Below are 25,290 nucleotides of genomic sequence, written 5' to 3'. Positions count from 1 at the left end.
AACCTCAGTAGTAAGTGATCATTGTTGTTGCTTTTTCCAACTCCATTCCTCTCAAGGAGTCCTGCCATGTCTGATAGTCTGAGCCTACTCTAACATTAAAGTTACCCAGAATGATAAGCTTGTCCTCTTTTGGCACACTGATGATAAGGGTCTCCAGATCTTCATAAAATTTTTCTTTGACCTCTTCTGGGTTTATCATGGTGGGAGCATAGGCACTGATGATGATGGCATGGCCTTTTCCTGCAAATGGCAATTGTATTGTCATGAACCTGTCATTCACTCCTTTTGGTAGGCATACCAACCCACGCCAGCTTCACAGTGCTCCCCTTCACTGCAGCCACTCCAGAAAAAAAAACATATCCAGCTCTCACTCCAGTAAGCTGGCCTTCATTTGCCAGCTTCATTTGTTTCTGTCAGGGCTATTGTTTGGATGCAATACCTACTGAGTTCTCTTGCAACAAGTGCCGTTCGTTTTTCAGATCTACTAGATTTTGTCTTTTTTATAAGTGTACACATATTCCATGTACCAAGGTGAGTGGAATCATCTTTGCAAAAGTTTTTGTACAGTTTTTTGTTTCAACTGCAGAGTGGGATCCCTGCCTGCCTTGGTAAACAGGCCAGGGTTGGGTAAGCAGACAATTTTTAGGGAACTTTTTCCAGCCCCTTCTTCACACCAGGAGGTGAGCAGTGCAGTCCTTAAAAAGCTTCTCAGGGGGGCAGCTAGGTGGCGCAGTGGATAGAGCACTGGCCCTGGAGTCAGGAGTACCTGAGTTCAAATCCAGCCTGACACACTTAACAGTTACTAGCTGTGTGACTCTGGGCAAGTCACTTAACCCCAATTGCCTCACTTAAAAAAAAAAACGCTTCTCAGACACCTAGGGGGCTGCCAAATCCCACTGCTCCTTCCAGTGAGGAGACAACCCATGGCCTGGGCCACCTGTGTGCACGGTTGTGACTACAGCTCCCAGTGTATCCGTACCTGCTGCTTTGTCACTCGTCTATTGCCACAGGATTTTGAGATGGGTAAAAATGGTACAATGGTATGAGTAATGTCTTCTGATTTATGTATAATTTGGAATTAAGTGAGGCAGAGTTGTACTAAGTCAGCTTTACTGTCTCAGAGTTGTCACAGTCTAGCGGCAGGACAGAGTCAAGACTACTGGTGGTGGTATGAGATATGGTGGATGACCTTGGTGTCTTTGATGTCTAACCAAGCTCTAATCATTCCACGGTGCCTACTTCAGCTGCCTTCATAGTGATTGCAACAAATTGTTCTCATCTGCCCATTCCACCAGGAGAAATTTTCACATGCTTGGGGGTAGACACCCTCCTAAGTCACCAACAGGTTTGAGACCCCTCAGTTACCGTCAGCCTGTCTGCCAAAATGGTTTACGGGGGTGTGGCTCCTGTGCATGTTGCAGCTTCTGGAGCCACAGGTGAGAGTTAGGTGGATCATGTAGACAAAGGTGGAAGGTAGCCCTGAAAAGGACTCAGCAGTCCTCACACCAGAGGTACTAGTCTTTCTTGAGCACACCCTACACTCCAGTCCATTAGATCTATCTCAGACAGATGCTGCATTTGAACAATGAACCTAGAATTGAATAAGAAGAGAGTGGGACTGGATTATGTTTGTGGATTTGCTCAGTGCTTTCAGTAATCTCAAACTACTTCCTATTTTTTTAACAGAATTTTTTTGATGATGCTTTTGCCTGCAGATAAGTCTTTGAAATGAGTTGAAATATAGTGGATATCAAAATCTTTCTCTTTTCTGAGCTCACATACCTCTTTGTTTTTACTCCTTTTATACATTCCATATTGACCATGTCCAAAAATGTGTCTCACTCTACATATTAGTCCATCACATCTCTGTTAGAGGTAGGTAGCATTCTTTGTCATTGGTTCTCTGCAAAAAATCATGATTGATCCTTGCATTGGTCAGACTTAGTCTTTCAGCTTTTACAATATTGATGCTCACTTCACTTTGTTGTACCAGTCTGTACAGATTTCCTGTTGTTTCTTTCAGTGTGTACCTTTAATTATTTCTTACACCACAGTAGTCCAGTTGATGGGAATCCTCTTAATTTGCATTTCTTTACTACCATAAAAAAGCTGCTATAAATATTTTTGTAAATACGAATCCTTTTCCTCTTTCTTTGACTTCCTTGGGGTATAGACCTAGACCTAGTATAGTGGTAATGAATGCTGGGTGTATATAGTTTAGTCATGGGGAAATACTTTTTAACTTTTATTATTTCTAATGACTAGCACAATGTAGTCTCCACACTACGTGCTCAGTAATTATTTGTTGAATTAATAGACTTGCTTTTAAAATGTGTGTGTGTGTGTGTGTGTGTGTGTGAGAGAGAGAGAGAGAGAGAGAGAGAGAGAGAGAGAGAGAGAGATAAATTGGAACAGGGTATGGAGTGATCAGTGGTTAAAAAAAAAAGAATAATTCCTCAAATTTTGTGGTACTATGGAAAGAACACTGAGTTTTAGTATTATTTTGTATGGGTTCAGATCCAAGACCTGCCACTTACTCCATGTGTGGAGTTAGGTACATCACTTAACCTTTTAGGACCTTGGTTTCCTCAAACTATAAGATAAGGGAGGGGGCGTGATCAGTATTCCAAGACTTCTTCCTATATAGGCTAGGCTACTTTTTTCTTTAAAAATATAGAAACATTTCTGAAGGCTTAATTGGTTTAGGGATCTAAAGGCTCAAATTGTTGAGGGAGTTTCCTGGAACAAAAATCCAAGGCGATAGGAGTCATTTGCTTCCTTCCTCAGGCTTCTGATCAGCAGACCAGCACGGAGAAGCTATCCTCAGTTCTGTATCCCTGAATATCCCTCCTCTGCTATAGCTAAGTCATCCTTTTGTTAACTGTTACATGTGTTCTATAAGTTGTTGTACAAGTATCTCATTTCATTTTAATCTTGAACTTGAGGTACCAGAATAGCCTGAGTAAGGCCTTGACTGTTACAAGAGGATAGGATTAAATGACCTCTGATGAACCTTCTAGCTCTAAATCTTTGATGCTATGATAATGAATGATGTTAGTTTGCCAGTCATTCTTGCAGTTTGTTAAAGAAGCACGAAAATTAGCAGTGTAATTTAAAAGGAATATCCAGCAAACTGATTTGGAGGAGAAAAATGATTTTCCTTCTAGAAGATAGGGTAGAGCATTCCTTGTCTTCATTCTATAACAACTGAACTTGTATGATTAATTAGGTGAAATGACTTTGGTGAAGATTCATCTCTCAGGATACATTCTAAATCATTCTTTTGGCAAAAGTCCTGAAGAACCCTTCTAGCCTGTAAGCTCCTTGTTTTCTTTATATTCACTATGTCTAATGTAGTACTTTAACCTAATGAATACTCCAAATATATTTGTTGAATAAAAAATGGAGTCGTTTTCAGTTTGGTGACTTGTCATATTTTAGAGTATATGGAATTAATTACTGGCTTCCATTTGGGAAAAATTTTGTAAACTACAAAATTAAGATTTAATTGTAGGACCATATAGTTGAATGAATAACTGTTCTAGTTTTTAGCCGAGATTTGGACTAATATATCTCATCTTGCAGGAGATTTGATACTTGAACATCAGAAATTAATTTTTCAGATTAGAGGTCTGTGGCTTGTGGTTTTGGAGAAACAGATATGAAAAAAACATAAAACCCAAGTCTTGGGTTTTAGGAAATAATTTAATAGCAACATGTTTTGGAGTTATTTTGATTGGTTGAGATCATCACCTTTTACTCTCTGGAAGAAAAACTATGTAGAAGGAAAAAAAGCAGATCCTGGAGTCAAAAGACCTCAGTTTAACTCTTGGCTGTGAAACTTAAGGCCTTGTAACTAGCAAGTCTCTTAACCTCATTGAGCCTTAATTTCGCCACCTGTAGAATAAGATAATACTTTGTAATGTATAGCTAGATAATGGTGGGGAAAACACTTTGTAAACCTTGAGATGCAAATAATCATCATCATCAATACCTCCTGAAGCATAGAAGCTATAAAAACTTTTTTGGGGGGGTTGGCTAATAGGAAGGTCTTGGAATTACTTTCAAACAGGAAATGATGATTCACAGCCTTTGGTTTAGGAACACATATAGATCAGATAGCAAAACTCAGCATTTTTTGGTAAAGTGAGGGACAGATATAATAAGTAATGTTTTCTAATATATTTTAAAAACATTGTTGCTAAAAGTAAGGGAAAATACTAGTTTAAAATTTTTTATTCTTAGGTTTTTGTAAATGTTCGAGTTCTGTATGAGACAGGAAGTAGTAAAGTTATTTGCATAGCTACATTGTTGGAAAGATTTTTTTGTGATGTAGACTCAAAAGAGTTCTGTAACTTTGGGAAAATGTGACACAAAAGGCATGTATCAACTCCATTCTCATGTCATTCAGTCACATCTAACAAATCATTGTTATACCATTCCTTCCTCTCCCTCAATTATTCTGTCCTCCTGCACCCTTTTATAGGTTTTTGTATGAAATATATAGGTGAGGTGGTCTCTTGAAAATACAGGAATTTCTTTTTGTCTTTTTACAATAAAAAATTTGTAAGCTATCAGTAGCTACTAAAAATAACAAACTAACTTTGAGTTCTTCTGACAGTATGAATATACTTTTTGCATCATTGTAATTAATCTATGTAGTTTAGCAAATACTCTGGGAAAAATAAAATATATTGTAGGGAAGCATGATAAGTCTTTAAGTACTACTGAGATAATTTTATAAGTAAATACCAGATGTCTTTATAGAAGAAAGCCAGACTGTAGCCTTATGCTACTAAAGGAAAATAGTCTTCGTACAGTTAAATCAATAAAATGTAAACTATAGTGGAAAGAGTACTTGCTCTGGAGTCAGAAGACCTGACTTTAGATCCTACCTCTGGTAATTCCCTTTGTTGCCCAGGACAAATAAGTTAACCTTACCTGTAATGTGAGAAGGTTTGATTAGGCGATCTCTAAAGTTCTTTTCCACTCTGTTTCTATGAACTGGTGTGAATTTGCTTTTCATTTCATCTACTTAAATATATGAAAGCTTTTTGAGTTAGAAAAAGTAGCAAACTCAAGATTAGTGGGGATTCTGTTTTTTGTGGTCATGGATATGGAGGAGAACATATAATAAAGGCATGTAAGCATTTTCTCATTCTTGCCTACCTCTTCTCTGTTACTAAGGGTGTTAAAAATGGAAAAAAGTGAAAAGTTACTTTTATGACTAGAAGCATTCTAGACATTTGGTTCTGATAGCTTGCAGAATTATTGGTTAATTCAAGTGTAATGCTTGCCTAAGTTTTTATTTTGAAAAATGTAAAATATGTAGTTAGTTATTTTACATTCCTTATACAGTTACAAATGTCACATTTTGGGGGACTTTTTTTTTTTTTTGGTGAGGCAGTTGGGGTTAAGTGACTTGCCCAGGGTCACACAGCTAGTAAGTGTTAAGTGTCTGAGGCTGGATTTGAACTCAGGTATTCCTGAATCCAGGGCCAGTGCTCTATCCACTGCGCCACCTAGCTGCCCCAGAACATTTTTAATGAGTTAAATTCGGTATGCCAAAGCACATCTGTTTACTATGAAATTTCAGATTAAATTTCACTGGGAAATGAATGTGGTATTGCATTTGTCCTTGTGGCTTAATTATTTCCACCTGTAGTATTGTTAGTTTTTAAGAGATAAGATATCATTCTATCATGTTGGCCTTTATTTGGTACTAAATATGATGGGTACATCCTTTATAAAGGAGATAGGAGGATTTCTGAATACTTAAAACTAGATTTGTATAGGTGGTTTTTTCTGCTCAGATTATTAATCATCCTTATTTAATTCTTACTTTTCCATTTGTCCTTTTAAGTTACATAAGATACATATGAAACCATTTAGTAGACTTTAGTAGAGTTCAGTGAACCCTATTCTAAGGGAGAGCCATATCTAGAGGACAACCATGTTGAAGAACATTTTTGTATATGAAGTGGGGGAGGAAAGGCAACAAGAATTTATTAAGCTCTTCCTGTGTGCCAGGCATCCTGCTAAGTGCTTTACAAATAGTATTTTATTTGATCCTCACAACACTGGGAGGAAGAGGAAGGTGCTATTATTATTTCTGCTTTACAGTTGAGAAAATTGAGGCAAGCAGAATGTAAGTGACTTGCTCAGGGTCTCACAGCTTGTAAGTGTCTGAGGCTGCATTTGATCTCAGATCTTGACTTTGGGCCCAGTATCCACTGTGACACCTAGCTGTTTGATATAATAAATCTTTGATATGTGATACATTTAAAATATATATATATATATATATATCTGTAGAATTCAGTTAGCCATTAAAAATTAGTTGTTAATCCATTTCTAATTTTTCATATCTTAAGAACTTTGTCCCTTGTGTTACAATTATAGATCCAAGAAAATTAATATTTTCTGAAAAATACGTTATGTACCATCTCTATAATTTTAAAATGTTACACAAGAACTTTATATAAAGTATATGTGAGAAGATACAGCATGGCATAATAGTGGATAGAGGGATGGCAGTCATCAGGAAGACCTAGGTTCAAGTCCTGCCTTTGATAGGGGACTACCTCCGTGACCATGGGCAAGTTGCTTACCTTCTGAATGCCCCACTAAGGGGCAGTTAGGTGGTGCAGGAGGACTCGATTTCATATCTGGCCTCAGATACTTGACACTTATTAGCTGTGTGACCCTGGGCAAGTCACTTAACCCCAATTGCCTCACACACCCCCCCCCCAAAATTATAACACTAAATTAGAGACAAGCTTCTTGTCTGCATAAGTGGAAGAAGTTTCCACACTGGAAGTTACTTCTATTGATGATATTCTCAGTCTTGGACCAAAAAACCCAAAAGAATAGTTTTGCTGGCCAGAGAGCTTTCTAGCTCCCTTTCATTTTTGTTGGTGCCTGAACCTTTAAGGCTATCAGCAAATTTATTCATTGTGACTAAGTAAGCTTGTATGGTTATAACTACTTATAAAATTCACTTTTGTGTCAAAGATGAAACAAAAATAAACCAGAATGAAAACATTTTTACACTTTGTTAAGAATATATTATTGTCTGGGGGCAGCTAGATGGCACAGTGGTTAAAGCACTGGCCCTGGATTCAGGAGTACCTGAGTTCAAATCCAGCCTCAGACACTTGACACTTACTAGCTGTGTGACCCTGGGCAAGTCACTTAACCCTCATTGCCTGCAAAAAAAAAAAAAAAGAATATATTATTGTCCGTATTCAGAGATGTGGTATGTTTGAAAAGACTAGTGTTTGATCAGCAGCCCTTTCCAGGATGTATAACTGTGGGATCTATATAGACAGTCTGTGCCGATTTAATAGACTAGTCTTATTTATTTTTTATTAAAATATTTAGTGAGTGCTAAAGTGACATGCATTGCGTGAGAGAAGACATGAGTATGTCCTTGCCCTCGGACTTCTGACCAGGCATACATATATAACTAAGTACACTACAGACGCACAACAGAAGTTTTTCTATAAATGCTATGGGAACTAAGAGGAAAATTATCTTATCCTGTTGGAAGTTCAAGGAAGCCTTGCTGGGATGCATGAATGGAAAAGTTTCTTTATTTAGAGCCTGTAGTGCATATGCCAGATACTGTAATAAGTGCTGGGGATAAAAGAAAGGCCAATGGCGGTCTTGCTCTCAAGGAGCTCACCATCTAACGAGGGAGACAAGATGTGAATTATGTGCAGACAAGACAAACTGGAGATAATCAACAATAGGAAGGCACTAGCATTAAGGGAGTTGGGAAGACCTTGCAAAAGGCGGAACTTTAGCTAACATTTGAAGGAAGCCAGGAAACATGAGGAGAGAGTTTGAGGCCTGGGGAAAGCCAGTGAAAATGTCAGGAGTCAGGTAGTTGTTAAGCTCTTACGATGTGCAAAGCATTGTGTTGGGTTGGGGACATAAATAGAAAGATAAAACAATGTCTCCTTAGCTCAGCTAAGGAGCCGAGGACTCACTTAGCACCTGTGGAGACGTGACCAGGTCATATCTCTACAAGGGTTGTTGCTTCTCTGGATCATGGCTTCAGGAACTATGGCCATAGGGTTGATGATTTGAGGGCCACTACTATTCCTGGGGCTCTTGGGCTTATCTGCCCATCAGTGGTAGTTAGTCAACAGTGGTAGTATTTGTAGCAGATTGTGGACCTCTTTTACACTAGGGTTGTTCCTCTGGATATTTGCTATGGGTACTTGGCTGGAAGTAGGATCTGTGGTCTGGGGAATACTTTCTGGGGCTCTTGGGCTCTGGGTCTTATAAGGTATTACTATAGAAATATAATAAGTGATGGTCGAGATGGAGGGGGTTTCTTCCTGTTTGGCAGATTCTGTTTCCTGTCTTTGTTTAAATACTCTTTGCTATTTCAGCTAGGCCATCTTGCCTGCCCCATCAACATCAGTTGGACAATGAAAGATGGATTTAGACCTTGAAGGATAGATATGATTTTAAGAGGCAAAGAGTGGTAGGAGGACTTTCTAGGCATAGGATATGGTAGAAGCAAAGATGTGTTGAAAGGTTGGATAGTGCCAGATAATGAAGAGCTTTAAATGGCAAATAAAGGAGTTTCTATTTCATACTGGAGGTAATAGGGAAGCACCAGTATTGCTGGGGGGAGTGTCATGGTCAGACATATACTTTTGGAAAAACACCTTAGCAGCTGATTAGAGAGAAGGTGGCTTGGGATTAGTGCGGAGAAAAAATTTGATCCAGGGAATCCAGTTAGAAAGCTCTCGTCAAAGGCTAGGTGAGAGGGATTGAGGGCCTGAACCAGGGTTGTGGCTTTGTGAGTGGAGAGAAGGGAACGTATATAAGAGATGTTCTAGAGGTGGAAATGATAGGATTTGTCAAGAGATATGTGATATGAGAACAAGGAGCTGTGAGCTTGGGTGACTGTAAAGATGGTAGTGCCCTCTAGAGTATAAGGGATGTTCAGAAGAAAAGAGGTTTTTTTTTGTTTTTGTTTTTTGAGAAGAGATAATGTATTCTGTTTTGATTTGGACATTATGGATTTGAGATGCCTCCGGGACATCCAGTTCCAGATGTCCAAAAGGTTAGTGGGCAAGACAGATAATAAACCAGCAAAGGAGATAGAGGTGGGGTTAGACATATAGGAGGAGAACAAGAGGAAAAACAATGTGTCAAAAACCTAAGGATTAGAGAGTATACAGGAGAAGGTGATCAAGAGTTGCAAATATTGCAGAGAGGTGAAAAGGGATTCAGATTGAGCAATAGCAATTAGTTTGGGCAAATAAGAGCTCATTGGTAATTTTGGAGAGGGCAGTCCCAGTTGGATGATGAGGTTGGAAGACAGATTGCAGAGAATTTAGAAGAGAATATGAAGAAAGTATGTGTAACCACCAAGTGTTGCCCTTTCTGAAGGAATTTAGCCACAAAAGGTAGGAGAGATAAAAGATATGTCAGAGTAGATAAGAAAACAAAACTACATGATTTATTGCTTATAAGAAACACGCCTGAAAAAAAGCAAAGATCAGTGAGAAGCTGGAACAAAATTGACTGCATCAGGTAAATCCAAAAAAAGCAAGATTTGTAAATCCTCATATCAGATAAAACAAAAATGGAATTTCATTTTAATAGATAAAGAAATTACATTATGTGGAAAGGAACCATAGAGAATGGACCAATCCAAATGTTGTACTTATATGCTCCAAATGACATAACGTCTAAATTCATGAAGGAAAGAAACTGAATTGCAAAATACCATAGCAACACAATAAGAAAAGTCTTTAATGTTCCTTTTACAGAGTTGAATAAATCTAACAAGAAGAAAAAAGGAAAACCATAAATTGAACAAACTGTTAGAGAATTAAAACTAAAAGATTTATAGTGTCTTCTGAATGGTACTTTTGAAGAATCCACAAGATCAGCACCATATGAAATCTTTACAAAATCAGACTGTATTAGGGCACAGAGAAATTGCAAATAAATGTGAAGAGGCAAAAATACTGAATACAGATCATGCTTCAATAAGCACATTTATTTTGAGAGCCCAAACAAAAGATAACCCTAACTGAAGACTGAATGAAATCCTAAATAAGGAGTATATGAAAGACTGTATCAGAAACAATAATTGTGAAAGACAGTGATTGAAGAACATACTAAAGTTTTGGGCATTAGCAGTTAAAGCACTCCTCATAAGAAAGTAGGTATACAAGCTAAAAGAAATTTAAAAAGCAAGGAATAATATGTCAAATATGCATTTAACAATTAAAATGTCACCAAATTCTAAATGAGTACAAAAGAAGACATTTTGAAAATTAAAGAATTAGTTGAAAACCAAGAAACTTATAGATCTGATTAAAAAATTAAAAATTCTTTGAAATAACTAACAAAATTGATAAATCTTTAGCCTACCTAATTAAAAAGAGACGGTAAGAAAATTAGGTTAACAAAATAAAGAGAAAAGATGAGGGGCAGCTAGGTGGTGCAGTGGATAAAGCACTGGCCCTGAATTCAGGAGAACCTGAGTTCAAATTCGGCCTCAGACACTTAACACTAGCTGTGTAACCCGGCAAGTCACTTAACCCTCATTGCCCCACAAAAAAGAAAAGAAAAGAAAAGATGAAACCACAGCAAAACCAGAAATTTCTTTTTAATGATCAGAACCTTACTATCAACAATTATATGCCAACAAAACTAATTCTAAAAATACAAGATATCCAAACTAACGACACCAAATAGAGATCTTATAATCAAATCTTAGAAAAAGAAGTAGACTTTGTTGTGAAGGAACTACTAAAGAGTATTAATACTAAGTTGAATTTTCATGAGGATTTTATCAAACTTCAAGAATGGACAATTTTATTACCATACTCCTTTTCTATGACAAATAAAGCCATAATATCTAAATCACAGAAAGAGAATAGAGAACTGTAGACCAATATTATTACTGAATATTGATTGAATTTTGAAAAAATAAAATCCTACAAAAAAGAATACAGCAATTAAAAAAAAATCTTTATGATCAAATTGGGTTTATGTGTGCAAGAATGATTTAACAGGGGGCAGCTAGGTAGTGCAGTGGATAAAGCACCAGCCCTGGATTCAGGAGGACCTCAGTTCAAATCCAGCCTCAGACACTTGACATTAGCTGTGTGTCCCTGGGCAAGTCACTTAACCCTCGTTGCCCTGTCCCCCCCCCAAAATGATTCAACATTCGGAAAGCAAGTAATATTTTAAAAACATGAAAAACCACATGATCATCTTACTTAATAGAAGCAGAAAAAAGCCTTTGACAAAGTTTAACACTCATTTGTGCCCCAAACCTGATGAAGTATAACTGTAGAGGGATCTTTTTTTTTCTTATAATAAAAAGTATTTAAAAAGCTAAAAACAGTCATATACAACAGGAAGACACTATTATGTTTCCTTATAAATACAGGAATAAAGCAAGGATGCCCCCTTCCCCCACTTCGCTTGGACATAGTTCTAGAAATGTTAGTAATAAATGAAAGAAATTAAATTTGTAACGATCAGCAAGAAGAGATGACAGTATTTGCAGATGACATAATGCCTTAATTAGAAAATTCTGGTGAAAGCAACAAAGAAATTAGTTGAAAGAATTGCTCCAGCAGTTTAAGCCTATAAAATAAATCTATAGAAATAAAACAGCATTTTTATATAAACGGGAAGCAGTGTATACCATGCAAGTTGAACCATCACCATTACCTTGACAAACTCAAACCCTAGTGGGAATAGTCAAGGATGCTGGACCCTAGACCCAAGAGCACTGGGAGTAGTAGCTTTAAAAATTGGCAGAGAAGAGGTATTAACAGCAGCTTTGCTGCAACACTTTAAAGGACATGGGACTTTTCAATCTGACTTGCAGCTCAAGCCTTGCTTATATGTTATCTCTTCCCCCCCCCCCCACTTCCATTAGAATGTGAGCTCCTTGACAACAGGGACTTTTTTGTTCTCCCTAGTTTTTGGCAAAGTAAGCCCTTAATAAACAATTCATATGACAAAATCCAGGAGGCAATAATAGAAAGGGAAATCCCAATCAAAAAAATTACCAAATGCATAAAATTCTTGGGAGTCCATCTACCAAAACACTAGTCAGCATCTGAATATTCAATCACAAAATGCTCCTCAAGGAAATAAAGAACAACTTTAGCTGGAGGAAAAATCAGAAATAACTGAACTTGGTATCCCAGTGAGTAAACCCCCAAACTTAAATTACCTGGGAAAGAATTCCCTGTTTGATTAAAAACTACTTGGAAAAATGGAAAGCCGTCTGGAAGAAATTAAATTTAGGCAGTATCTTATGCCATATTCCACAGATTCACAATGGATTCATGACTTCTTTCCCCATAGAGATGCAGGCTAAGAGAATATTTGGCTTACTAGGAAGTAGATCTCCGTAAAGCGGAAGAGAAAATTCATGATTGGGATAAATTGGACCAGGACAAACCTGAACTCCGTAAATACGCTACATACTTGAAAACTGTCTGCATTTTGTTTGCCATTATAGATTCTTCATATCACAGTTCATAAATTTCTTTGGCTAAATTATTACTGAGAGCTCCTATGTGATTACATAGCACTCGTTTACATTTTAAAACTAAATGAGTGTACAGATCCTTATGATCTGATTGGTGGTCTCCATTTCTATTTGAATTCGACACTACTGCTCCAGAGGATTTGTTGAGCTATTATCTTCATTACTGTATCTATTAAGAAATTAATATCATTTTAACTTGATAAATTATGAAACTATTATTTGTCAAATAGGAAACATTTTATCTGCAGAGAGCTTTTAAGATTGTGTTGCTATACTGAATTAACTGTAATCAACAAATGGGTTGCCTTAGGTGGTGCTTAGTGTGATAGCTTTCATTGGTGGCCTTCAGGCAAAGGCTGGATAACCCACTTGTTGGGAATGTTGTTTAAGAATCCTCTTTTAGGAATGAATTTAAATTTCTTGACCATTGATTGTATCTTCTAAGCCGGAAATTCTGTGCTGCTTGAAATAATAAACTCAGCCAGACATAGTATTCTCTATCTCTCTTAGATAATGACTGTAAAGATGCTATAGAAAATAGACTTTGAAAGAGACTGCCAGTTCCCTTCTCATGTTTTCATCAAGGATAAACCCTGCATAATTAGATGGTTCTCATAACAGCTTTAAGAGATAGGGAAAGCAGACATATGTGTTTGTGCCTTTAAAATTGTGTTGCTTTCAGCATAGATTTTATCTGCAAGCTTTTAGAAAGGTCTAGCCACAATTCCTGACTTTATCCTACTTGTATAATAATTTTATTAAATTATAATTGATACCAAGTTAATGAACAATTCAAATAAAGTGATTCTGTTATCAGTGATGAGACTGAACCACTACAAAAACAATGGCAGAATTGTTACATTTTGCACTTCTTTAGTGTTTTCCTTCAAGTCTAATTTCCATTCTTCATCAGTTCTTGGGATGATCTGGGTAAAATGAGTCCTTATTTTTCTTCCTATTAATCACTATTTTTAGAGGTGATACTATTGCTTGTAATTTTTTTTGTCATTCTCTTCTAATGGTATGCAAATAAGCTCATACTTTTAAACTAGTATTGCCCTTTACTAGTATTCTTTCTATTGGTAAGGAAATCAAATGTTTATTTTCCAAGAGAGTTTTTGTGCTTTTCATTGTGCAAGCTAAACTTCTCTAAGAAAAAGTAATAGTTATTGCTTTTTTAAAAATCTATTTCTCATTTTCAGAATCAACAGCTCTGTCCTAGTCTGTTTTAAAAGGCTACTTTAATTGTTGTTAAGTGTTGTCTTATCCTTGGTTTTTCTTCTGATTTGATAGTTTTACTGTTTTTGAAACTAGTCTGCAAACAACTGATTCTGAAATAAATCCTTTGTCTAACCATTTATTTCCTTTCTATTAAGATATATTTGAGGTTTTTTTTTTATTTTGGGGAATGATTTTCCATTTTCCATAGCTTTTCACTTTTTTTGAAGAACATCTTCATTTACATACCAACAGTAGGATTCTAAATAATCTATAAACCTCTGACTGCTTTCTTATACATAAACTATATTTTTCTTATTCTGTGTGTGTGTGTCTACCTTTGCCTCTTAAGTCTCCAACTATATATTTACTTGATTTCAAGAAAATTGTCAAGTTCTTCCTAGAATTTTTTTTACTTTGTCTTCTAGAACAGATGTGGACATAAGCTGTAATTATCTTCCTAGTGTTCTTTTTGATTACATTAATTTCATAAATACCTAAAGGTGAAAGGACAAAGCGTCCCATCAAATGTTTCTTTTTGTCCTGGTCACAGGATGGAACTAATTCCTACCAAGTTTTGTTTTTTGTCTTTTTTTTTAATTTGTTTTTTTACTGTCTTGATTACAGAATAAAACCAATGCCCCAAATTGTTGTTGTTTTTTCCTCTTACCTCTCAGAGGAGAATCTGTGAACTGCCCTTTTATTTAGCTAAAAATTTGTTTTCTGGTGTCACCTATGATAAAGAGAGTTAATGACTGGACCTGGGATTTCACAGGTATGAACTCCTTGTCAGTCATTCACTTACTAAGTATCTGTTAGTTGCCTGTGTTCCAGGCATGGTGTTTAGCAGCAGATAGAAAAAAAAGGGCAAATATTAGTCCTTAAGTATAAGGATTTCATAGTCTGATGAAGGAGACAGAAGAAAAACTATGTACAAATAAGATATATGCAGGATAAATTGGAGATAATCACGAAAGGGAAGGCACTAGCATTAAAGGGAAATCTGGAAAAGCTTCTTATAGAATGTGGGATTTTACTTGGGACTTTAAAGAAGGTGAGAAGAAGAAATAAGGAGGGAGAACATTCCAGACTTAGGGAATAGCAGTGAAAATATCCAGAGTCAGGAGATGGAGTGTCTTGTGCAAAAGGCCAGTGTCACTGGATTGCAGAGTGTGTATGTTGCTTGGGTAGAGAGTAAGATGTAAGAGTACTAAAAAGATATATGAGAGAGGTTACAAAGGCAATATTGACAGGTCTTAGCAACAGCTTGGACATGGAGGGTGAGAAAGAATGAGGATTTAAAGATAACACCTAGGTTGCTAGTCTGGGTGACTAGGGAGGATGGTGGTATCCTGAACAGTTATGGGGAGGTTTAGAAGTAATGAGGATTTTAGAGGGGAAAATGAGTTCAGTTTTTCAGTTTTCAGTTTTGCTATGTGTCGACTGGGCATCCAGTTTGGCATAGATGTCTAATAGATAGTTGGAGATATGCGTATGGAGATTAGAGAAATTAGGACTGGTTAAGTATGTCTAAAAATCATTAACATAGAGAATTGAATTCATGGGAGCTGAAGAGATCATCAAGTGAAATTGTATGAAGAGAGAAGAGATGAGGGCTCTGGATACTACCCTGGGGAACATCGACTTTAATGGATGTGACCTGGATGAAGATCCAGCCAAGGAGACTGAGAAGGGACAGTTGGGTAGGAGGAGAACTCAGGTGTGATTTTTTTAAAAAAATCCTCTGTTACAGTAATCGACTATAATTTATTCAGCCATTTTTCAATTGTAGGGCATACTGGTTGTTTCTAATTTTCTGCCATTGCAAAAAATGCCTTTAAATATTTTTTGTGCATATATTATGTTTTCGAGATAAGCTCCTTCCTAATGATGTTGCTGTGAAAAGAGGCATGATCAGTTTTTGACTCATGTTGTGTATTGCAGTATTGCTCTTCAATTTTTTTGGTACCTGTCTACAACTAAACAGCAGCTTATATCAGAGCTTCGGTTTCCCTGTTAGCCCACCAAAACTGGGTTCTTACATCAGTTTTTGTTCTTTTTTGCCATTATACTGGATCTAAAGTAACTTAAAGTTGTCTGAGTATCTTTTCAGGGGGTTATTAATGGTTTGTATTTCTTCTAAATTTTATGTTCATATGCTTTGACTTCAATAGGGAATGTATGTTATAATCTAAATAATTTACTACAGATATTTTTCCTGACCTATTTATTTTTATTTAAGATAATGCTTTTTGGGGGGCAGCTAGATGGCGCAGTGGTAAAGCACCGGCCCTGGATTCCCCAAGGGAAGTCTATGTGGGAGGCAACACAATTTAGAAGGACCTGAAGGATTTATTCTTTAATTAGTCTTTGAAAGAAGATAACAATTACTTGGGGAAAATGTCATCATTGCTACCAAAAAATAACTAAGCTGTTATCAATAACCACTAACCCCTAAGACTGTTTTCCTACTTCTCCAAAATCTTTTGAGAATAATCTATATGTATTGAGGGCATATTATTATGAAAACATGAAAAGGAAGCAGGTATGCTTTTTCTGTAGCAGACCACATCTTTATAGTCAAACAATTAACTGAAAGGTGCAGGGAACACAATATCCCACTGTACTGTAGGAAAAACCCCATTTGGTTGGGTAGAGTAAAATGCCTCTTTAGAGGCTTTTTAACAAGGTGGCTTTCATACAAAGATGATGTGACAGTAGAGAACTTCAATGGCCTTTAGATCATAAATGCCAAGCAAGGCATAAAAAATTGATATCTATAATCATCAAAGGAATTTACCATGTCATAGAAGATTCCTAGGATAGAAGCCAAATGCAAGATTTCTTATAGATAGACCTTGAGGTCTTCAAGATGTCCTGACTGTGGGTTACATTGTGCTTAATTGCCTCAAGCCCCAGTAAATAATGTCAAATCCTCCAATAAGATATGGAGACAGCTGGGTGGTACAATGGATAGAGTGATGGGCCAGGGGCCAAGAACGGAATTCAAATAGGATCTCAGACACTTATTAGCTGTGTGACCCTGGGCAAGTCACTTCTGTCTTCCTCAGTTTCCTCAACTATAAAATGAGGATAGTAATAGTACCTGCCTCTCAGAGTTATTCTTAGGATCAAATGACATAATAACTATAAAGTGCTTATCACAGTGCCTTTCACATTAGTAGTCATTATATAAATGCTAGCTATTAATATTAAGATCTGTGATCACTCAAGTGATAGCCTATCTATCTACACAGGAAAAACGAACTGTATAAAAATTGCTGATTGACTAGATTTTTATATACAGTTATATTTATAGCCCAAAGAGGTGGTTGATCTGTGTTTATGTGATGTGTATGTGCGCATGATAGACAATACAGATGTGTAACGATTGGAATACCCCCTAGCCCCTAGAGGCAAAGTGGGGGAAGAGGAATCCTGGCCTGAGTTCAAAATCAAGTCTGATTCAAATTGCTCTGGTCCCTCCCCTCCTCTCCAAACCCCACCCTCTACTCCTCCCATGGCCAAGTCCATTGCTTCCCCTGCCTGGGAAGTCCAGAGATCTGATGCAAATGCTCAACTTTCTGTAACTAATTTGCAGCTTCAGGCTTAGTCCTTCCCCAGCCTGGCTGTGCTTCTGAGACAACCTTAGAAAACCCTTTAAATTCCACATATGCCCGTTTTGTTCATAATTTTGCTAACCTATGGTGAAAAGACTGACAGACAATATAGAGGGGTTAAAGAAGAAAAACTTAAACTGAATAAGAATGACAATCATCAACATAGTCCAAGACTCCGCTTCTTTTGCCATGGAAGGATATATATTTTACAGAAATGTAGAAGTAAGTAGCAAGGTATTGATATGAGTATTGGGGATTTTAGATATCGGAATCAAAAGTGTTCTAACTTTACTCAGAGTATTAATGTCAGTTCAGAGGTTACATAGGATTTCTATGCTATTACATATACATTTTGAAATTATTGGTATGGGTCTATTTTCATAGAGATTTTCATGCTTTTGAGATTGTGTTTTATACTTAGTTTTTAAAACAAGGAGAATATTTCTAAAAGCTTTTATAGTCATGTGATCAAGTTTATGTTTTATAATACTCTCTTTCCTGAGGATGCTGGTGGAGAGGGGAGCTAGAAATGCGCTCTCCCTTTAATAGATAGATGAATGTAGGCCTTTCTCTCTCTTTACCAAATTCTTATTCTCCTTAATAAATGCTTAAAAGTCTAACTCTTGCTAAAGCTTATAATTTATTGGCGACCACTCATTAGATATTTTAGACAGTTTAGCTAGAATTTTAGACCTTAACAGATGACATGTGGATAGTGAGTTAGACATGAAATTAAATTGAAGGAGAGTGTATCTGAGAAGTTGTATTTGAGAGATTTTGCAAGTTTATCCCTTTAACAAAGGTCCATTTAGAAAAAGCAACAGTTTTCTTCTGGTGTTGCTAGAGAGTTTTCAAATATGGAATACTCCAGCTCCAAAAATTTAAAGTTGCAGGTCACTTGAAGGACAACAAAAAAGTTATAGTGGATTTGAGGAGGTTGTAGCATATTACAAAGAATGATTTATATACAAGTAGCATAAAAGATATCAAAATATGTGACTGGAAAAGAAGAAGGATCATGTAGCCAGTTCAAGTGATAATTTTAATTATTTTATTTTTTTTTTTTGCGGGGCAGTGGGGCTTAAGTGACTTGCCCAGGGTCACACAGATAATTTTAATTTTGTATTCCTCCTTTGAAAGATTCTTGAAGATAGGACACAGATAAGATTTGTTAGCCAAGAATAAAAAAAGCATTAGTAAGTTGTGATTTGCATCATTGGAGGAAACATCCATGCAGATGAGCTCATAGTTTCAGTGAAGAAGTATCAAAGTATGATCAAACTCTTTGATTTTTAAAATCTTCAATAATTAATTTTTTTGATAAAAATGTCCCTCTTTATAGTGAAGACAAACGTGTTATGTGGCTTTTTATTATTTTGAAAAACCTCTACATTGCTGATCTAATAAATTTTTATTGTAGTATGATGTGTGAGTTGTTCAGTTGTTTGAGTTTGTTTCTGACTCTTCCAAGGCCCCATTTGGAGTTTTCTTGGCAGAGATATATGAGTGGTTTGCCATTTCCTTCTCCAGCTCATTTTACAAATGAGAAACTGAGGCAAGCTGGTTTAAGTGACTTAACCAGGGTCACACAGCTAGTAAGTGTGTAAGGATGGTTTTGAACTTGGGAGATGAGTCTTCCAGGTTCCAGGCCTTGCGCTCTTTCTGCCTTGCCATCTAGCTGCCAAATGTATGAGTATGAATCCCTAAATGTTTGGAATTTTTGTTTGTTTTTTGTTTTTGCTTTCATGTAGTGATTGGGTTTCTCAAGAAGTTTTCAATGAATATTGATTCCATTCACTTAAAAAAAAGTTTTGTTTTTGTTTTTGTTTTTTGGACAGGGCAACGAGGGTTAAGTGACTTGCCCAGGGTCACACAGCTAGTGTCAAGTGTCTGAGGCTGGATTTGAACTCGGGTACTCCTGAGTCCAAGGCCAGTGCTTTATCCACTATACCACCTAGCTGCCCCCCAAAAGTATCGTTTTTGTTAAACCACTAAATTATTCTGTTTATTAGTTCTCTATTCTCTCCCACTATTTGCATTTTACATTCTTTTTTTGGTACCAGATAGTTTAAAAAAATTTTTTATAGTATATTTTGAAATCGGATCCCCTTCACTAGTTTTATTTATCACAGTTCTTCAGGATATTCTTGTCTATCTCTTCTTCACACAAGTTTTGTTATTATTTTATCTAATTCTATGAAATGGAGTCTATTGATATATTTTTTTTGATAATGCTTTAAATCTGTAAGTTTGTTTGGGGAAGTATTATTATTTGCTTGACTCAACCATAAGAAGTAGTTTTGCCTTATTTTACCAGGGCCCAGGCCTCTGCTATAGAGGGTTAAGGCCACAGAGTCTTACGTATTTATGTTTGTATCCTCAGAATATAGCTCAGTACCTGGCACATAATAAAAACTTAACAAATGCTTTGTTAACCTATATCTCCTCATTTTTCAGTATTTTTAGAAGTTATATTAACTAACAACTTTAAAATAATGCCTCAAGTCAAATTTTGGAGCATCAGAGCCAACAAAAAGTCAGAGGAAGACATTTTTCCAGCATAAGGCAAATTAAGGATTCTGAAAAAAAAAGTCTGTGATACCAGGGTGGGAGCTGGCCAAGCACCAGAAATCTCAATGGTGGGCCTGGGAGGCAACTGTGATAGTAGTAGTGGTAGCTTTGGAAGCTCTTATCCCAGAGACAGTAAGGGGGTCAGACAATTGGTCAGAAAAAGAATACATGGAACCCTTTGCTGGCACTGGGTGCATCTGATTCTGATTGACAGTTCTATTGCCCATAAACAATTCTGGGTCATAACTGAAGGGTGGATGGGAATGCTTGTATCAGTCACATGAAGCAGGGGGCCTGGTCAACCTTAAAAAGCAGAATTGACCTTAAAAGTAAAAAAAAAAAAAGTTAAAGCTACAAAAATTCACTGAAGAAAAAACTCCTTAAAAAGCAGAGTTGACCAAATAAAAAAAGAGGTACAGAAGTTCATTGAAGAGAATAATTCCTTAAAAATTAGAATTGGATTTATAGCCATTCAATTTGTGGTGGCAAAGAACTGGAAATCACAGGATTACCCGCCAATTGAGGAATGGCTAAACAAATTGTGGTAACTGTTCATGATGAAATATTCTTCTACTATAAGAATTAATGAGATGAATGATTTTAGAAAAGCATGGAAAGACTTCCATGAAATAATGAAGAGTGAAATGAGCAGAACCAAGAGAACCTTCTATATAGTAATAGCTATGTTGTTTTAAGAACAACTTTGAGCTACCAAATCATTCTGACTATTATAAATACCCAATTTTACTGCAAAGATCATATGAAGATAGAAGCTGCTTGAATATAGAAAAAAGAACTGACATGAATATGCATATATATGTATACTGTGCACACACGCAAATTTATGTCTAATGTTGGCCATCTTGAAGTTTGGGGGGGAAGAGGGAGGAAAAGAAAGTTGCATGATAGCTTGGTAAATCTGAAAGGAATAGCAAGTTGTACATAGTGGATTTGCAATCTCAGGGGAATCCTGTTTTTCTATCCCACTTTATTATGGAAATGCTTGTTTTATTTCTTAAGTTCAGAATAAAATAAGTAAATTTTTTTAAAAATAGAATTATTGAAGTGGGAGCTAATGACTCCATAAGACTAAAAGAAACAATAAAACAAAGTGAAAAAAATGAAAAAAATTGAAGAAAATGTGAAATATCTCATTGGAAAAACAACTGACTTGGAAAATAAATCAAATAAAGATTATTTATGAATTAATGAAACTACCTGAGAGCTATGATTAAAAAAAAGAGCCTAGACATCATATTCAAGAAATTATAAAGGAAAACTGCCCTGACATCTTGGATCCAGAGGGTAGAAAAATCCATCCATTGCCTCCTGAAACAGATCCCAAAATGAAAACTCACAGGAGTATAATAATCAAATTCCAAGCTCCCAGGTCAAATAGAAAATATTGCAAGCATCCAGAAAGAAATGTTTCAAATGCCATGGAGCTGCAATCAAGATCACACAAGATTTAGCAGCTTCCACATTAAAGGAGTAGAGGTCTTGGAATGTTGTTATGGAAGGCAAAGGGTCTAGGATTACAAGCAAGAAAAACCTACCCAGTAAAACTTAGTATAATCCTTAAGTAGAAAAAATGGACATTGAATGAAATACAGGGCTTTCAAGCATTCTGACAAAAAGACCAGGGCGGAATAGAAAAGTTAGCATTCAAACACAAGACTCAAGAGAAGCAGAAAAAGGTAAACACAAAAGAGTAATCATAAGAGACTAAATAAAGTTGAACTGTTTACATTACTTTATGGGAAGATGATACATGCAATTCCTAAGGATTTCATTATTATTATTATTATTATAGGGTAGCTAGAAGGAATCTACATAGATAGAGCACATAAGTGTGAGTCAGTTGTGTTGGGAAAAGAGGGATGCACTATGAGAAGGGGGAATGTAAAGGTAGAATGGAGAAATTTGTCTCACATGAAAGAGGAATGCAAGGAAGAACTTTTATAGCGTAGTGGAAAATGGGCTGGTGGGCAAAGCTTGAACCTCTCTGGGTATAGAAATCAATCTTACCCAAAAGGGAAATAGGAGGAAAAGTGGGATAAGAAATATTGGTTGTGGGGGAGGGGATTAAATGAAAAAAGGCAAGGCAGATTAAGAGAGGCAGTGGTCAGAAGCAAAATAGACTTTTGAGGAGAGACAGGATAAAAAGAAAAAGAAGGATAAATAGAAAAAAATAGGATAGAGGGTAATATATAGTAATCATAACAGTGAATTGTGAATGCGATGAGCTAACCCATAAATGGAAGCAGATAGCAGAGTGGATTAGAAACCAGAATCCAGCAACATGTTGTTTAGAAGAGACACAACTGAAATAGAAACACACAGTCAAAAATGAATAACTGGGGCAAAATCTATTATGCTTTAGTTGAAGTAATGTTAAGGGCTAAAATTCTAGCTAAACTGTTTAAAATATCTAATGAGTGGTCGCCAATAAATTATAAGCTTTAGCAAGAGTTAGACTTTTAAGCATTTATTAAGGAGAATAAGAATTTGGTAAAGAGAGAGAGAAAGGCCTAGATTCCTATCTATTAAAGGGAGAGCACATTTCTAGCTCCCTTCTCCGCCAGCGTCCTCAGGAAAGAGCCCCAGAGTCAGCGCCAGTCTCTTCCTTCCTCCTCCCACTAGTCCGCGTCACTTCCTCCCAAAGAAAAGACTCCTGGTCTTGCCCTCAAAGACCTTCGCTTCATGGGCAGAACTCTTCTACAGTAAGTATCCAGCAGGTGCCGTCATTACTAATCAAGATCTCAGACAAAGCAAAAGTAAAAAGAAACAATTTAAAGAGATTGTTAGGGAAACTGCATTTTCCTAAAAGATATTAAATATGTAGAGAACTGAGTCAAATTTATTTTTAAAAAAAAGATCCATTCCCCAGTTGATAAGTGGTCAAAGGATATGAACAAGCAGGTTTTTTTTGTTTTGTTTTTTTGTGAGGCAATTGGGGTTTTAAAAGATTAAATCAAAGCTATCTATAGTCATGAAAAAATGCTCTGAATCACTATTAATTAGAGAAAGGCAAATTAAAAGAATCCTGAGGTACTATCTCACACCTCTTAGCAATGACAAATGCTGCAGTTTTCAACCACTGTCCTTCAAAGCTGTCACCCTCTGCAAATCATCATCATCCTTTGCTGAATACTTATTTATGAACACTTGACCAAGGGATCCCAATGGACTGTACTTCAGAGAAGCCCAGTTAAAGTGAGTGCTGCCCTTTGGTGAATGTCCCTAAAATCCACAGAACTTTCTGCAAAAAGTGTAGCAAGCACCAGCGAAGTGATACAGTACAAGAAAGACAAGGATTTCCTGTACGCAAAGGGGAAAAGGCATTAACATTTGGTAGCAGAGTGGCTATGGTGGTCAGATAAAACCAATTTTCCAGAAAAAGTCAAAGACCACAAAAAAGATTATACTGAGGTTTGAATATGTGGAATCCACCTTTAGCTCTAAGAGGATGCTTGTCATTAAGAGGTGTAAGCACTTTGAACTGGGAGGAGACAAAAAGAGAAAGGGCCAAAGTGATCCAGTTCTTGAGTTTCGTTGTTTTCATCTTACTAGGAAAAAAACATTCCTTAGTTTCATATTTTCTGTCTTGGTAATGAAGACACTTGGGTAAAACCAAGTCTCATGCTATTTGATTTTTTCTTTTTCTTTTTTTTTTTTTTGTGTGTGTGTAGGACAATGAGGGTTAAGTGACTTGTCCAAGGTCATGCAGCTATAAGTGTCAAGTGTCTGAGATCAGATTTGAACTCCGCCCCTCCTGGATCTAGGGCCAATGCTTTATCCACTGTGCTACCTAGCTGCCCATCTCATGCTATTTGAAGCTTTTCCCATGTAGGAAAAGTTCTTGAGAATATGACTGAGTGTAATAACTTTAGTCATCTACTTAACGAGATTTATGTCATTGAGAGAAAGCCCTGCTGGACATTTCTGGAGGGCCTTGACTGTTAGTACTATGGCTAAAATAGTTATTGGCAGCCTGGATTCCCAGGAAAATTGGGAGTGAGTAAATTAGTGATATAATATAAGCATAGCTTGCCCCTTATTTATAGGCTTTCAGCAAATGAAAAGTAATTCATCACCTAATTCCTAGAGAACTAATTAGTAGTGATTGAAATGCCTGGTCATTAAAGGGATGACATATTAGTTGAAAATTCATTTTTGCCCTGTTTTCAGAGTACTAATGAAATGACTTCCCATATCTATTTGGGTTGAGTTAATCCTCTGTGGAGAACTAATTAATAGTTACTGAAATGCCTGATCATTAAAGGGATGGCTTATTAATTGAAAACTGATATTAATTGTATTTAGGGGTGGGTGGGAACAGCAGGTGGTCAAGACTTACTAAAGAATAAGGATCATTGTTCCTTTATTTTACATAATTTTTTTATTATATAAACCCGTGTTTGACTTTAAGTCCTCTGTAGGTTAGAATGTTTATGTCAGTCTTTATATCTTGGCACAGTACACAGCATTGTACCTTCCACATGCAAGGTGCTTAATAAATATTTCGTCTTTCAAAAAGTGAGGAAGGGAGGGAAGGAAGGAAGAAAGGACAACAAATGCTGGAGGGGATGAGGGAAAATAGGTACATTAATGAATTGTTGGTGGAATTGTGAACTGGTCCAATCATATTGAAGAACAGTCTGTACCTATTCCCAAAGGGCTATCAAACTTAGCATACCCTTTGATCTGGTAGTACCACTACTAGGTCTGTATCCCAAAGAGATCAAAGGAAAAGGAAAAGGACTTATATTTACAGAGATATTTATAACAGTTCTTTTTGTGATGGCAAAGAATTGGAAATTATGGGGATGTTCATCAATTGGGGAATGGCTGAAAAGTGGCATATGATTATGATGGAGTACTATTGTAATAAATGATGGAAGTGGGTGATTTCAGGAAAACATGGCAAAACTATAAGAACTGATGCAAAGTGCACTGAGAAGAAATAGGAGATCATTATGTACAGTAACAGCAATGTTGTAATGGTAATTAAATGAAAAACTTGGTGACTACAATCAATATACTCCAATCGAAGACAGTTCCAGAGGACTTATGATGGGAAAATGTTGTCTACCTTCAGAGAGAAAACTGATGAACTTTGAGTGCAAATTGAAGTATAATTTTCTCTTTTTTGTTTGTTTTTTGTTGTGATATGGCTAATATAGAAATATGTTCTACATGGTTTCACATGTATGATTGATATGTTGTTTGCCTTCTCAGTTGGTGAGGGAGAATGTGAGGAGGGATAGATTCTGGAACTGAAAATTTAAAAAGAAAAGAATGTCAAAAATAAATAAGATTTTGAAA

The 25,290-nt window shown here is 36.4% G+C and overlaps 1 protein-coding gene and 1 pseudogene across 2 annotated transcripts in view; both read left to right on the top strand.

Annotated features, from left to right (window-relative positions):
* PDE7A (phosphodiesterase 7A) overlaps positions 1-25,290 on the top strand; it is a 164,465-nt gene that overhangs the window by 26,078 nt on the left and 113,097 nt on the right. The gene's annotated exons all lie outside the window — the stretch shown is intronic.
* On the top strand, positions 924-23,593 carry LOC122737016 (annotated as a pseudogene).

This window comes from Dromiciops gliroides, chromosome 1, assembly GCF_019393635.1.
Source record: "Dromiciops gliroides isolate mDroGli1 chromosome 1, mDroGli1.pri, whole genome shotgun sequence".
Classification (NCBI taxonomy): Eukaryota; Metazoa; Chordata; class Mammalia; order Microbiotheria; family Microbiotheriidae; genus Dromiciops; species Dromiciops gliroides.
Note: the sequence above shows the minus strand (reverse complement) of the source record. Positions and strands in the feature narration are given on the sequence as shown.